At 43.7% G+C, this 14,891-nt stretch overlaps 1 long non-coding RNA gene across 1 annotated transcript; it reads left to right on the plus strand.

Moving 5' to 3' along the window:
- The first annotated feature begins 5,945 nt into the window (after positions 1–5,945).
- LOC146187066 (uncharacterized) lies at positions 5,946–9,389 on the plus strand. The gene is made up of 2 exons (XR_014708224.1): positions 5,946–6,219; positions 9,147–9,389. It is a non-coding gene; the product is annotated as an uncharacterized LOC146187066 (long non-coding RNA).
- Positions 9,390–14,891: the final 5,502 nt, after the last annotated feature.

The following is a 14,891-nucleotide window of genomic DNA, read 5'->3' on the forward strand; positions in this document are numbered from 1 at the left end:
ACGCCACAACGCTGCACAATAACTGCGTGTAGTTATTGTGCACTACTGGAATACATAAGCCCCGACTCCAAACACACACGTGTCATGCACTGCCGCGCCAAGTCGTCGCACGCGTCAGCCAAAGCCAGTCTGCGCATACGCGCAACGCCTGACGCGTGCATCGCGAGCGCTGACGCTGCGATCTGTCCCTGCCGGATATCTGGCGTGTGACACGCACGCGCGCTACACGTGTCGGAAACTAGCGAGGGGTTTACAACAATAGGAAGGGACCGCGCGGCTGTCCCCTTCTCCTTTCTTCTCCTCCTGAAGTCCACTTAGCTCCCCCTGCTTCTTTTCTTCACAGAATGGTTTTCTTCAGGGTTTTCAAATTTTCTCAGTCCGCGCGAGAGGGTGAGCGAGCCAGCACCACGAACATGTAGGTGCATTCCCCCTTTGCGAAGCCTGCCGTGACGCCGGCGTTGACGCGTCGCGGTGCGTGGAAAGTGCTTTGGAGTCCCCGCGGTATTTACGGCAGTTACGAGGGTTTAGCTACAGAGGGAATGTGAGATTTGGCAGCCATGTTTGCCAGTTCTTCGATTTTTCGTACCGTTTACTTGGGCTGGATTTCTTTTTTTTTTTCATCAATGATGAACCGAACAGCCTGCCTTCACTCATTCGTGGGGACAATGTTTGCAAACAATGTAGGTTCGCCAGTACTATCCTAAATGGGGCGATTCCCCCCCCCCTCCCCCTCGCCTTCTTCCCCCAATCTTCATTGGAATCGCTGATGAACCAACAAGAGTATTTTATTGTACGATCCTAAGACATGTAAACAGAATTCTGGGGGTCGTAAATTTCAAATTATGAAATCATTGTCAAGAAACACATGTGCTAGTTGCAAAGCGGCGCATATTTGGATAACTGCTCGTGATGTCTCACTTTTCTGGTCATCTTATTGCTCAAAATAAATTTATTTATTTATTTTATTTACATTACCCCTCAGGGCCAGAGGCATTATATATATTTTGCATATATTTTACATTTATTTCAGCAAAATCATGTTGCGCTCACGCTCTCGAGTGCCGCTAGTTGGCAGTCTGCTTTCTCAACGTACCTTATAGCTAACGGTTGACCATGCGCGAACTAACAAATGTCGCAACAAGAGCGCAGACTGACTTGAAACTACAGCTCGCGGTAGTTATTATAGCTGGATTACCATCACCAACGTACGCTTACTGCCAGCGCTGGTGCATTCGCCTTCAGCCCTCCTGCTCATGTTGCTATATATAGCACAAGGAGCTCAATCTAAAACATAAAAACCAAAATGAGAGCGGGGGGAGGGGGGGGGGGGGGGAGGGGTTACCGTTAGCTTACCGTCAACGCTATATAGCGTCGTGTGTTTCAATGTTCAGGCGGGTACAGCAGCACAAACAGACGGGGGCATAATGCCGGGAACAGCACTGATTTTCAAGTGAACTTTATTGGAAAAGAAAGGCTTTTTGTACAATCTTGGCTGTCATGTGACTCAGCCCTTTGTCTTGCAATAAAGTTCGTCAGCGTTATCCACGTCTATCTGCGCTGCCATACCTGTCTAAATGTACTACCAACCAATCCAACAAAATGCCTTCCCCTTTTATTACAACAGAAATTTGAGCGCATCTCATTGGGAAACAGCTTTTCAATAGATTGAGACAAATATTTCGAGCAAGACATATATGTACAGTTACACACAACTTTTTTTTTCACACATATTTCTTCAAGAAACACTCCACTAACAGTTCTTGACTGTCATGAAGAAAGCTTTGTGGATCGGGAGTTCGCGGAAGGTAGCGAAGAGATATACTGGTTGATGCTGCTGACGCCGCTAGCGAGTCAAGTCAACGTGGCTCTGCGTTTCGGCTTGGGATGCATGCCCCGTGATCCGCTTAGACCGGAGGACACCGTCGCCGCCACAAAGGAAAAAGATGGGGTAGGGGGGAACACGCAGCGGCGAACATTGGCAGGAGCGCGTGCTGCACGCCAATTGGCTAAATCAGGGCAGCGCGAGGAAGTACATGTCCGGACAAATTCTAGGGGCAGTAAGTAACCGAAGTGACGTCTTGCATTATTCTTTTGTTGCACATAAAATGACAGAAATAAATTCTTTGGCTCCAAATGCCTCAGTAGCAGCCAGTTATACATTTTACCATGGTTATCGCCAGTAACTGCCGTTCTATGGTTCTTATGAAAGCAGGTGATTCTGGTAGTGAATAAATAAATAAGTAAATAAATACATAGAAAGCACACTGGATTCGCATGCAGCAAGGACGTACCTCTAACCAATGAAGAGGACAGAGCAGATTCAAAGGGGAAGGAGCGGTCTAACGCGCTTGCGAAACTAACCCGCTTCTACTGGCGACGTCATCTCGTAACTGCCTGTAACGCTCCCCCCTCCACCTCATTTCCCCCAAAATTTAGCCTGAATGCATTGCGGCAGCTGCGTGGTGCTTACCCTCTTGGTAGGTATTTCACACCCATTTCGCAGTGCCAACTCTCTTCTCTAAGGTAAAATGAAATTGGCCATCACCCTTTTCTCAGCTGTCACTAGATTACAAAGACCAATTTCTATGGTTAGAAGAGCCCGAACTAAAAAAAAATGATGGCTGTTGATTGCAACCTACTTTATTGCAATTGTATTATATTGAACGTTTGATAAAAATAGTTCTGCGCCAGAAAGCTCGCAAGAATATTGCGACTCCTACTATAATTGCTATAACTTCAAAAGTGATAACAGCTTGAAAAGATGGGTATCAAAGGAAAGACAATACAGGTGTCGATTTCAGCCAGAGTTCATGACGAAACCACCAAAGATGTATACTTCGTCTCACAAAATGTTTGCAGTACTGCGAAAGGCCGGGGCGCCATGGACCAAGCGCACTCGGACACTTGCGCGCGAGCTAGGCGAACTCGTTTTCACCTTTTTTTTTTTGTATTTTGTAAATAATGTACAAAGTTCCCTCTGTACTTTCTTATTATAGCTCCCCTCTGCACTTTCCCTGGCTATCTTCTGCCCATTATTTTGCTTTCCCGCCGGCTGCAGCTCGGGTGCTTCAGATTTTAGACAGCAATTGAAGCGGATGGCAGCACTCGTTTCCTTCCTTTTGTTTGAATAACCACTACACACACCACTTATAATAGGCAATTGTGCTCCCACTGTCGCCATTGCCGATTCGAGGGGTGCGTTGGAGCACAATTATCTATCATGAATGGCCCAGGGAGCCCCTGCCTTTCGCAGTAGTGCAAATCCTTTGTGAGTATAAGTATAGTATACAAGGGCCACATAAATATTTTCCATCATATCGCACCTTTACATTTTTGGTATCCACTTGAGCTATCGTGAACATATGTCGACGATGTATCATCAACTCGCTCAAGCTTCCACTCTATCCAGAACAGTGAACAATAACAAAACGAGGTGGTACTTTTCATTTACGTTACGCACATTCGGTCATGGCCGAATAGAGCGGCGGCGATCCGCGTCGCCGCTCAAGTTCAGCCGTGGTAAGGCAAGCTAGCACCCCGCAGTCCTGCTATCCGCAGTAGTCAAGCTAAGAACAGGTGAACGCTTCCCCCTGCACAGGGCGGGGAGAAGAATGGGGCTTTGAAAACCCACCCTCCAACCAAAGACAGCTTCTCTACAAAGCAAAGGTTGGATACTTCGGCCAACTGGGGGCAAGGCCGATAGACACTTTCTCATGGATGGATGGAATATAGGAGCGTCCCCTTTGAAACGGGGTGGTAGCAGTAGCTGTCATGCTCATTTTTCTCCCTATATCTTAATTATTGATTTAGAATGGTTAACTAAACCACCATTCTATTTATTAAATTTTGTTCCTACATTACTAACATTATGTCACTTCTCTGCTTTTAAGCCACCAATCTTCCAGTCGTTTTTTGCTAGTTTCCACCGCCGGTTTATTCACCCGGCCACTGTTATCTCTAAAGCCCAGAGCTTCAGGAACAGTGATTGCGCCTACACCAACTTCCGGATAGATACCATTACATTCGAGTATAATATGGTTAATTGTTTCACTGGAGTTTCCACATACAGCACATGCGTCATCTCCATTGTTAAACTTCTTTTTGTAGCTGCGTGTTCTAAGGCACCCTGATCTAGCTTCAAAAAGTAGGGCACTGCCTCTTGAGTTATCAAAGAAATCTTCCTTCCTGATCTGCATTTTCCACTTTCGGTATAATTCCACACTCTGTTTTTTTTCCATCGAATTTATCCAATTTTTACCTTCTGTGTTTTTCACCTGTTGCTTAATGCTCTTTATTTCTCCGTCCTTGTTACTAGCATACTTACTAGTTAGTTTCCTAGTTCTTTTCCTCCATTGTGAGTCAACGCTTTTTAAGTACAGGTATTTAAATACTTTAGCTGCCCATCTGTTACTGTCCAATTTCCTCAGGCGTTCCTCATATAATATTTTACTCTGAGCTTCCCGTACTTCGAAAGATGCCCAGCCCATATCTCCCTGTACCGCCTCATTTGTAGTTTTGCCGTGGGCACTTAGTGCTAATCGTCCAACAGATCTCTGATTTGTTTTTAATGTTGACTGTACCTCTGATTTTAGGCACAAAACCGCACAATACCCCTCAAAACCTCATACCTATTGTATCCCCACAATGCCTTATGCTTCATTATATCGGCATTCCTTCGCCCTTTGGCCTTAAGTGATTGCTCATGCTTTCCAATGTATGCCAATCCTTCGTTTACCCATACCCCAAGATATTTATATTCTGCTACTCTAGGTATTTCAAGGCCTTGTATTTTAAGACCCTGATCAGCTGAGCCGTTGAAAATCATCGGACCCGACTTAAAGGCGCTGAAACTGAAGCCTGGAGCGTCCCCTTTGTCTCCGCAATACTTAACTAGAGTTTGCAATTCTTCCAGGCTCTCAGCTAGCAGCACAATATCGTCTGCACACATCAAACCTGGGAGGCGCTGCTCTACCGCCTCTCCACCTAATCTATATGACAGGTTAAAACCTAGGTTACTGTCTTGTATCAATAACTCAGTCCTGAATCAGTGGCGTAGCCTGGTGGCAGAATCTGAACTAAATCCAAGATGGCCACCGTGGAACTCCCGCCTTAATAGCTTCTACATGGCCGAATTAGCACGTTTGGATAGTTTTCAACCGCGAGTGCGAATCTTAGGAAGGAACAAAATGGGTTTATTTCATTCCTTTCTTTTTTCTCCTTCGTCTTTTTTTTCCTCTTTTGCAGCAGTCTTCGCCACGTATATTGCAGCGTGTGTGTTATTCTTCAAATTATGTGCAACATTAAGCAGACTAAATAAAATCAAATGTTTGCGTTGACATTCCATGTTGGAACACTCCGCCGTTTTCAGTGTGCTGACACTAAGCAGCATGCAGCATTTCCGGTGCAGCATGAGCCGCTAAGCTTAGAAGGAAATCTTAGCATTTAGTGGATGGAGGGTTTTTACACAGAGAAGAAATTCTGTCCAAAAACGGAACCTGTTTAGTTATCACTGTCTTGAAGCGCGCTCGGCAGCAAAGTAGTTCATAGCCAGGGCCACTGAAGTAGCGAGCTCAGCATCACATAAGAAAAAAAAAGAAGCTTGGAAAATTCACTTTCCGTCAACGTTTAACCGCGTTCATGTGATAGCCTAAGCATGTGCCACACAAAAGAGTTTGCGTGCACGGATTCCTCTCAAACGACGGCCCGAAATTCCACGAAGGCAAGCACCATTCAACCAGAGGGAAGGGGGGAGGGAGCTGCAGAGAACAGGTTTATTTCACCCTTTCCCCAGCAGTGCAAGCCATTATATAGTACACTGAAGTACAAGCCTTGCCCACAGGGTACAATGCAGAATTGTTGGCGTGCAATGATCGGCAGCAGCCCCCCCCCCTCCCCCCCCCTCCTTCCGACCACTTTTACAGTTTCCCCGCTGGGCTTGCCTTCTTTCCGGCAAGGGAGGGCAGTGGCCGCCCTTATCCTCGTGGGTGTGCACACGTGGCCACGCTAGTGAGAGCGGCGAGCTTCCAGTGCGTGAACGTGTGCTCTGCCTGCGATGTGCCTTTCTGCACAGACTGAGAAAATCGGCGCTGCTCGTTTCCTGCTGCCATCTTTTGCTACCAACGCCTGGACGCTGTGGCATTCGGCTGCATGGTTTGACACCCATCAAGACGTCTTCTTCCTGTCCGACGCTGAATTCGGAAGTCCCCGCTTCATTCTTCGGTGAGTAGCACTTCACATTTTGCTTGCCGCCTGTTCTATTACATCTTTGCGAAGCAATCAGCGGCGCAGTCAATGAGTTTATTTAGCTTCGCAAAGAGGAAATAGGCGATCGAAAGAAACTGCGGTGTGTTTCGGTGCTGCAGACACCAGCAGGGATGTAGCGTCGTAAGTTATTTTGGGGTTCTTATTTTCTATTGGTCTCTGTGCAAGGCTTAGCAAGATTAGGTATGTGCACGGTGCTACCTTCATGACCTTGGCGGCGGGCGCGCACTATCGAATACCAGAACCGTCCGAGTGTTCAGCAGGGCACAGAATACTAACACTTGCTTTTTAGACCCGTTCCGCACGTATGCGGCCGCACCGAGACGACCGGTTCGGAGGGGGATACAATACCCGCATCCGTCGTCCGGAGAAAAGTTGACTTTTTGCCCGCACGTGCTGATCAGCAAGGCGACCGGATTGCAGCTATTGGTTGCGCTGTAGGCGACGTTTCTGGCTCCTCCTCCCCGATCTTGTCAGGCAATATGGCCGCCAGCGGTGATAGCGAAGCGACGAGCAAAGCGTAGATGGCAGTTGTTGCTCTGCCGCAAAAACCAATATACTTTGCGCGCATTGCTTACTAGTGTTCCTATCGACTGTGATTTCCCCTCAAGTCGGATCATATGTGCCACTGTTATCTGCGCTGAGCTGAAGACAGTGATCTTCAAACCGGCGAAGTGTACTAGGTCGCACCGGTGTCAAGATGTGTTTGTGATTATCGCTAGCCGCGAGGATCTTCACGGCCGACAGCCAGCAACAGTTTCACGGTGATTTTCATGCGCACGAATCGGCTCCTCAGCGCATCGAAAAGTGCCCGTTCATGTGTTGCGAAAGTGTTTACGACTTGAGCGACTGCCACCTAGAAGAGGACTGTCCATGTTTGCAAATTTCGTCACATACTGTTTTCCTAATGCTGAAATTAACTTGGTGACAGCTAATCTGGCACCCGTTCCACTGGTCGCAGTGACCGCAACAGAAACGAGCACACGACTTTGTTTCCGCGATGTGTCGATCGCCTGTGTTGATCGCGGTCCGTGTATGTGCTGTGCTTGCCGAGCCCTTCCCGTGCGAGCGCCGAGCCCTTCGACGACGTTAGCCGCACGGCTTTCGGGCTACTAATATGCCACTATTCCGCGGTTTGCGCTTTGTGCTGATATGGGTGCTCGACGGCACTGTGCAATCTGTGAAAATATCGTGTACTTACGGCAGCTGTCACTTTGAGAGTACCTTCCTGTTTATTTTTATTTCCTGCTAGCTATGATGCACCTATGTCTGCAATAAGTATCTGTGCGATGAATCGGTCGACTGAACACTTCTGTATGTGATGGGCTAAACACTTTATTACCACATCAGGTCTTAAAAAAAAAAACATTTAGACGCGATGCCAAAAAAAAGTACAGTATGGCGGGAGGTTATGCTTATGAAAAAAAAGCACACCATATGCAACTGTGCCTCATGATATGGACACTTTGGTGTACCTAAGGCATGTTGAGCATGAAAACATATTTGGTTAAAAAGAAAGAAAACAATTGAAGAAATTATTGTGGTTACAATCTGCTTTCTTCCTGCATCTGTGCCTCATGATATGGACACTTTGGTGTACCTAAGGCATGTTGAGCATGAAAATATATTTGGTTAAAAAGAAAGAAAATAATTGAATAAATTATTGTGGTTACAATCTGCTTTCTTCCTGCATAACTTGGATGAGTTAAGTTCATTGGACAACTGCTTAGACAAATGATGTATGTAGGCTTTATACTGACATGATGCTGTTATGGAGTTGCACACATTACATCCCATACTTGTTGCTTTGACAGCTCTACTCCCGCCAGACTGCATGCCAACTCGGTTTCAATGGTATTGAGTAGCTGCTCAGCTGCATTTCTTTGCTGAGGGGTACCAATTGAGATATTTTCAATGCCATCAAAATCGTATGTCGATGCTCATGTCCGTGCCTATTTGCTGCTTCCATTTTGCTGTGAAGCCCATGATTACTTGCCTACTGAGTGATATCGATGATGTACGTGTGCAAATCTTACAACAATGTAGAATGAAATACGGATTTTTTTAGTCTTTGTTGCATTTGCTGCTCGCCTAAATTTTTTGTACCTTGCAAAGTGATCAACTGGGTTTTCTCACATATCAGTTTAGCTGTATGGCCACCACTGTGCATGGTCTCATACCACATTTGCAAAGATTCATTACCTTATCTTTTCATCGTGTGTTGAGCATTATCACATAGGTATTCGTTCTATAATGGTGATGTTGATCCACTATGAAAGCTGTGAGGCAAGGATGTAACACCGGACTTGTTGGCACTAAGGTCACATGTAACTTAATCTGAATTCATTCCTTTTCTGCTTAGATTGGATTTGCTGTTTGCATTCACAGATTCACTACTCTGCTTTGCACCTATGCAGAGTGTTACCTTAGCTTTGCAGGATAAGGTTATAACAGAATGGTTACAATCTAAGCGGGCAGCCTAATTCATTTTGTGCAATGACTAGCAAATGAGCTGCCAAGCCTTGCAGTGGTGACTTTACTGCTAACTATTTTAACATAAGAAAAAGTGATTTCGGAAGTGGAGTGTGTGAGCTGAAGGTCTCAGTGTGCCTCACAGTTCATGAATTCACAAAAACATTGTACACAGTGCAATGAACGGTATTATGACGGCAGTTTTTCACAGAGTAACAGCCATGCAATTCAGTCTGTTTTACTTTCCTACGCAAATACAAAGAGCCTTAAAAGCCCTCACACACTATAATAGAAACCTCGGTACCACAGTGGTAGTTTTGTTTGCAAGTATTGCTGTGCTTATTAATGAAAATTACATGGGTCACAAAAATACATTTTAACGAGCTGTATATGTGAACTTATTTCTTTTCTAGTTATGGTAATGACACAAACAGCCAGGCTGTGGGACTCAAGAAGGACATTTCTCTTTGGAAAGTGTGCAAGATAATTACAACACTGTGTTTCGTGGAACAAAAATTTGTTCAGTGGAAAATATGTCGGCTTAACTTGTTTTTAAAACTTTTACACAACGCATTAATATGGGTCTTGTGGAGCTGGCAAAAACACTGCTAAAGGACAAGGACAGTAGGAAAGAATAAATGCAATTGTACTATGTAGCAATTCTTGTTCTCCTTGTTTCTTCATGCAGTTTCCTCTTTTCTTTTCCCACGAGCTATCCCCACAGTGCACTGGGATCAAGCCCTTTAGAATTTACTTAGTCACGACAGGAGAAAGTACAGGAAGCAGTGTGTATGTGTACTTGTAATGCACATTATAGTTAGCCATATCATCTCATTGGCCTCGAAGTCCCCGCTGGGGTGGCGCGCTCGACTGCTGTTCCCAAGGATATGGGATCAAATCCCGGCCTTGGCTGTCACTTTTGGATGGAGGGGAAAAACAAGGCACCCGTGTGCTGTGCGATATCAGTGCACGTTAAACCCCAGGTGGTCGAAATTTCCGGAGTCCTCCTTTACGGTGTCTCTCATAGCCCGAGTTGCTTTGGGAGGTTAAACCCCACAAACCAAACCAAAGCATTGACCTCAAAATGCTGCTTATTCTCATCATGATCCCAGAAGCATGCGACCCCTTCCAATACAAAGCATCTGATAAGAGACTACAGGACAGCTTTCACCATATCAGTTAAGACCACAGCTGCGTCATCACCGTTTCACTTGAAGCTGACCCCAAGAGATGCCAGTAAACCATGCATACCAAGTATCCGGGCTAAATTTAATCAAACCTTAAATTATGTAGACTGGTCTAGGCTAGTGAAACCAACCGAGAACTATTGAGAGTTGATTGCCCTAGTCTCCAGTGGCTTTCCATTTGCCATGGTTTTTCTGCAGGTAGTAAAAACTAATTAGTGACTTATTTATTGGCCCCAGGAGCAAAGCATCAGCTCTAAAGTTGCAGATAGTGCTGAACAGCAGCTGCCCGGAATGTTTGCTTCATGGCATGATTTCCATAGCTGGCTTCCAAATCGAGCTTTCATATGACTAGCTGCTCACACATATCTCTCACCCACATCATGCAAAGCCACACCATGGAGAGCACTTCTGACAAAAGCCAATTTTGTTGTCCGAGCCACGTTTCGGGACATTGAAGAGGAATTGCTGTCATGCAGACACATTTATTGGGTTTTTTGCCGTTCAAGACAGAGAAAAAAAAAGTTATGCAAAACATTTCAACTTGGTGCAAACATTTCTGTCAGCTGTTTTGGAAAAGTTTTCTACTTGCTTATTGATACTAATTGTTCCTGAAATCAATAATTTAAATGTTAACTATATAGCCTTAATCATTTTAAGGTTAAATAATGAAACACCAGCCTAGGCCAGGCAACTTTCAACAGCCCACAGCTGGATTATTTCACTGAGCTAGGGCACATCGATTTTTTGAAAGCTAGGACACCTGGTATATAACACACTGCATAGTCTTTTGTTGTTTTTTTTCTCTCTTTTAGTTGTTTTAATGTCACAGCCACCTTCTGTTTTAAGTACATCACACAATATGCTAAGTATTGATTTCAGGAACTCTAGGATTAAAATAATGTGTTTTATTGCACAAACATTTCTCAGATTAAAATAAACTGCATTTAACCAACATCAATGCTTTCATAAAGCAGCAGCACAAAGAGAGCCCTGTGCAACAAACATGTAGTAACAACATGGCAAACTGCAGCTAATGTAAACACTTTAATTGCCGTCATGGGAACTAATTACCCTGGCTCTATTCCCACATAGAATTGCCAATAGCTATACATGTTTCATGCCGAAATCCTCATGCTTTAGTTTGCACGTTACAGCACTGAACTGCACCCAAGAAATCAATCAGTTGTGAGTGAGCTGTTTTTCTCTTCAGGTAACACCTTGAGTCTCCATTTCCTTTTCACACATCTGTCACATATTTCATTTTAATTTTCCTTTAGGGGAATGTAGTGGAAGGCAAAAGAGAGCTTGCATTGGTTTGAGGCTAATCATTGGTAGATCTTCTTCCATAATTGTTATCTTTCCCGGGTTGCGCTGGTTCAGGCTCCACTAGATTTTTTTTTATAGCTCTTTTCTGTATTGTATACATGCCCGAACCGTCATATCATTCCTTTTTGAATGTTTCTTTCAGCATTCATGATTTTAACGCCTGGTGAATGTTGCCAATGCAGATTCTTGTCTTTTATCCTCACTGCACTCATATACCTTGCCATCAATGGGACCGGTGCGTGCTACTTTTGCAACTAATAGCTCTTTATTGGGCTGACTTGCACCCACAAAACAGTAAAGCAAAACGGCTTCGTCTATAGTAGCAATCGTGCTCATCGGTCGTCGAACTATGAATGCGCGTTCATTTGACAGTACTCAACTTAAATTCGGCGTAGAAACATCTAGATAAATCAGCGAAGGCATACTAGTAAAGTCAGAAAAGTGGACAGACAATGTGGTGGCAGCTACGAACCGTGCGAGCAAAGGCCAATTCAAATTTACGGTGGTGGCCATGTAAGCACTCAAGAACTCTACTTAAGCGCTACTAATTTGTAGCTGACGAGACCCCATGAGCACAACAAAAACACGCCATGGTGATCCCAAGGCAAGCGAACTGTGCCTAGGTGAGAATTGATTTGGGAGCAGGCAGTGGTGATCGGAAGGATTCAATGTGCCTCACAGTTCATGGGTTCACAAAATATTATCCACAGTCGAACAGTATGATGAAAGTTTCACAGAGTAACAGCCGATGTGATTCATTCTGTTTTACTTTCCTACTGAAACGAAAGAGCCTTGAAAGACCTCACACTCTACAATATAAACCCTGCTACCACCGTGCCGATTTTGTTTGCAAGCATTGCCGTGCATATTAATGAAGAATACATGGGTCACAAGGCTCCAATAGGCTCTTGTTTATTGACCAAGTACCAAACTTCCATGTCAATGAAGTGTAAATGCATTGAAAGTTTCATCTGCAGGAAAACTGCTCGTATTAAGAGTCATTCACGTCCATAGAACAGGGTCTCTGTTAACGAGGCATAGCTGTGTATATGTGAACTTTTTCTTTAGTTATGGAAATGAGACAAACAGTGAAGCTGTGTGTTTTGAAACTGTGGGACTCAAGAAGGGCATTTCTCTCTGGAAAGTCTGGAAGACGATTACAACACTGCGTTGCATGGAACAGAAACTGTTGATTGCAAAATAAGTCTACTTAACCTGCCGTGAATACTTTTACACAACACATTAACATATGTCCTGTGGTGCTGGCAAAAAAATACTGCTAAAGGACAAGGTCAGTAGGAAAGAATAAATGCCACTGTACAGGGAAGCAATTCTTGTTATTTTCCTTTCTCCTCACACAGTTTCCTCTTTTGTTTAGCCCCCAGGTATCCCTACAGTGCACTTGCATCAAGATCTTTGAAATTTACCCAAGGTGATGACAGGACAAAGTACAGGAAGCAGTTTGTATGTGTACTTGTAATGCGCACTGTATAATCACCCACATCATCATACATTGGCCTCAAAGTGTGTCTTGCTAATAGTACCCCAGTTACTTGGCGAATTGCACACAGACAAGAATGCATACAGAGTTAAATAAAATGAAAAGAGGCAAACTTCAATACACAGCAAAGAATGCCAGTGAAAGATGCAAGCCACAGCTGCCCTTCTTTTTCCTCCATGTTCTTTCGCCCAACTTCAACATGGCCTTTTCCAAGTTTGATGCTTGTTGATACATTGCATAGTGTTCTTCGAAAAGCAAACTAACAACAAAAGAAGCTATATTAGGTTGAAAATGTTACTAGTCAGCAACCAAAATCCCTTCTGAAACTTTTAGTTATAAAAGGTAATGACACCACTTAGTAATTAGCAATGTTATCTATTACCTTGTGGTTTTGAAAAGAGAATCACCATTACATTCACCCTTACTATTTTTACTTGTCAAGAAAAGGCCAGAAATATCACTGTAAAGCTATGTGCAAACATACGCATGCATGCTACGCACACACTTAAACGGCTTACAATTTCATCTTATTCTGTAGCATTGCTTGAGATTACAGGTTTGCTTGCAGTAACCACAAAGCACGGCTACTGTATATTCTATACGCTTGTCACCCTTATGCCATATATTCTTAGTGCTAAAATGAACTTGTGCTAGTCATGTCTCGTTCCCATGGCTGCAGTGATTGCTGCCAATGTTAGCGCTGAACACTTAGTGCTAAAATGAACTTGTGCTAGTCGTGCCTCGTTCCTATGGCTGCAGTGATTGCTGCCAATGTTAGCACAGAACACTATGTGTAAGCAAAAGTTGCTGACCTCCTCAAGTTTCTTTTCATTATACATTACTCACTTCCTCCTGTGCAGTGTAAAAAATTAGACAACAAATATTGCCACATAATCTGTGCTTTTATACCTATTTTATTTATACCGTTTATAATGCCAGCGGGGCTTTTAGTTACAATCGCAGCTATGCAGTATACAGTTTTGTTTCATACTGTACTATCTACATGCAGTTTCTTAAGGATGCTTCTGTATTTTGCCTCTTTTTATTGCAGTTTGCATACATTGCTTACTATTCTGTAGAGTTAGTCTTTCGTTATGCCAGCTTTTCATTTTGTGGTTTATTAGAAGGAATTAAAAAATTAACTGCAAATCCGGTGCACAGTCTTATTCAAGTAGTAGTTTTCACCCGCGTCACCATTTCAAGATTGTGTGCACATCTAGAAGAAATAAACTGAATTCAATTTACCACAATAGAATAACTTGTACCAATAGTACCTGGAAAATGAGTTTCAATGGCAGCCTTATTTCTGGGCTTACAGGCACCAATGGAAATAATTTTTTTAGGCCATTGAGCACAGAGTGGAAGGAAGGTTTTTTTTGCATTTGTTGAAATCTGTGCTCAAAGTGGAACTGGAAAGCGGAACTTGTTATCCACTTGAAGAAGTGGATAGATAACCTGCAGTAGCAACTAGATATATGACTGAAAATTTTAATATTAAGGGCTTTGTAAACACTTTTCATCAAATCTCATGCCTCAACCAGTCAGCACCTGAAGGCTTTGTAAAAACATAGCGTCCAATCTTATGTTTCAGCCAATGAGCACCTGAAAATAGAGCCAATTGTAAAGCCAGTCTATGTGGGTTAATTTAGACTACAGAAATGACTGAACACATATCAAGATGTTAGTAAAGTCACAATCAGGAAGCACCAGTTTTACTTTCGTATGGGTGCTTTACAGTGTTCTGACATTTGCAACTGATTTCGGTCCAAAATATTGAGTATGCCTCTCCAACGGTTCCACCTTATACTGTGGCCTTCCAGAGCAAAGGCACATAACCGCTTGGTTTTTCGTACGCCTCATAAGAAAACAGTAAACAGCCATGGCGCATATAGAATTCCATGCTGCCTGTCCTCATCGTGATCGCAAAGGCATACAAACCCCAATATCATGCATCTGATTTGAGCACTGCATATATGCCACCGACATTATTTATACTGGCTCAGTCTATGTACTAGGTCTCAATACAGCCTGACCTGTAAAGAATGTATTGGTAATCAAGAATGATACTTCACTTCATATTGAAGACAATGTATTTTGTCCAGGTGATTTCTAGAGATAAAATTACAACTGGCACAGCTCGTGAA

Source organism: Amblyomma maculatum, chromosome 6 (assembly GCF_055883805.1).
Source record: "Amblyomma maculatum isolate TAMU_Amacu chromosome 6, ASM5588380v1, whole genome shotgun sequence".
Classification (NCBI taxonomy): domain Eukaryota; kingdom Metazoa; phylum Arthropoda; class Arachnida; order Ixodida; family Ixodidae; genus Amblyomma; species Amblyomma maculatum.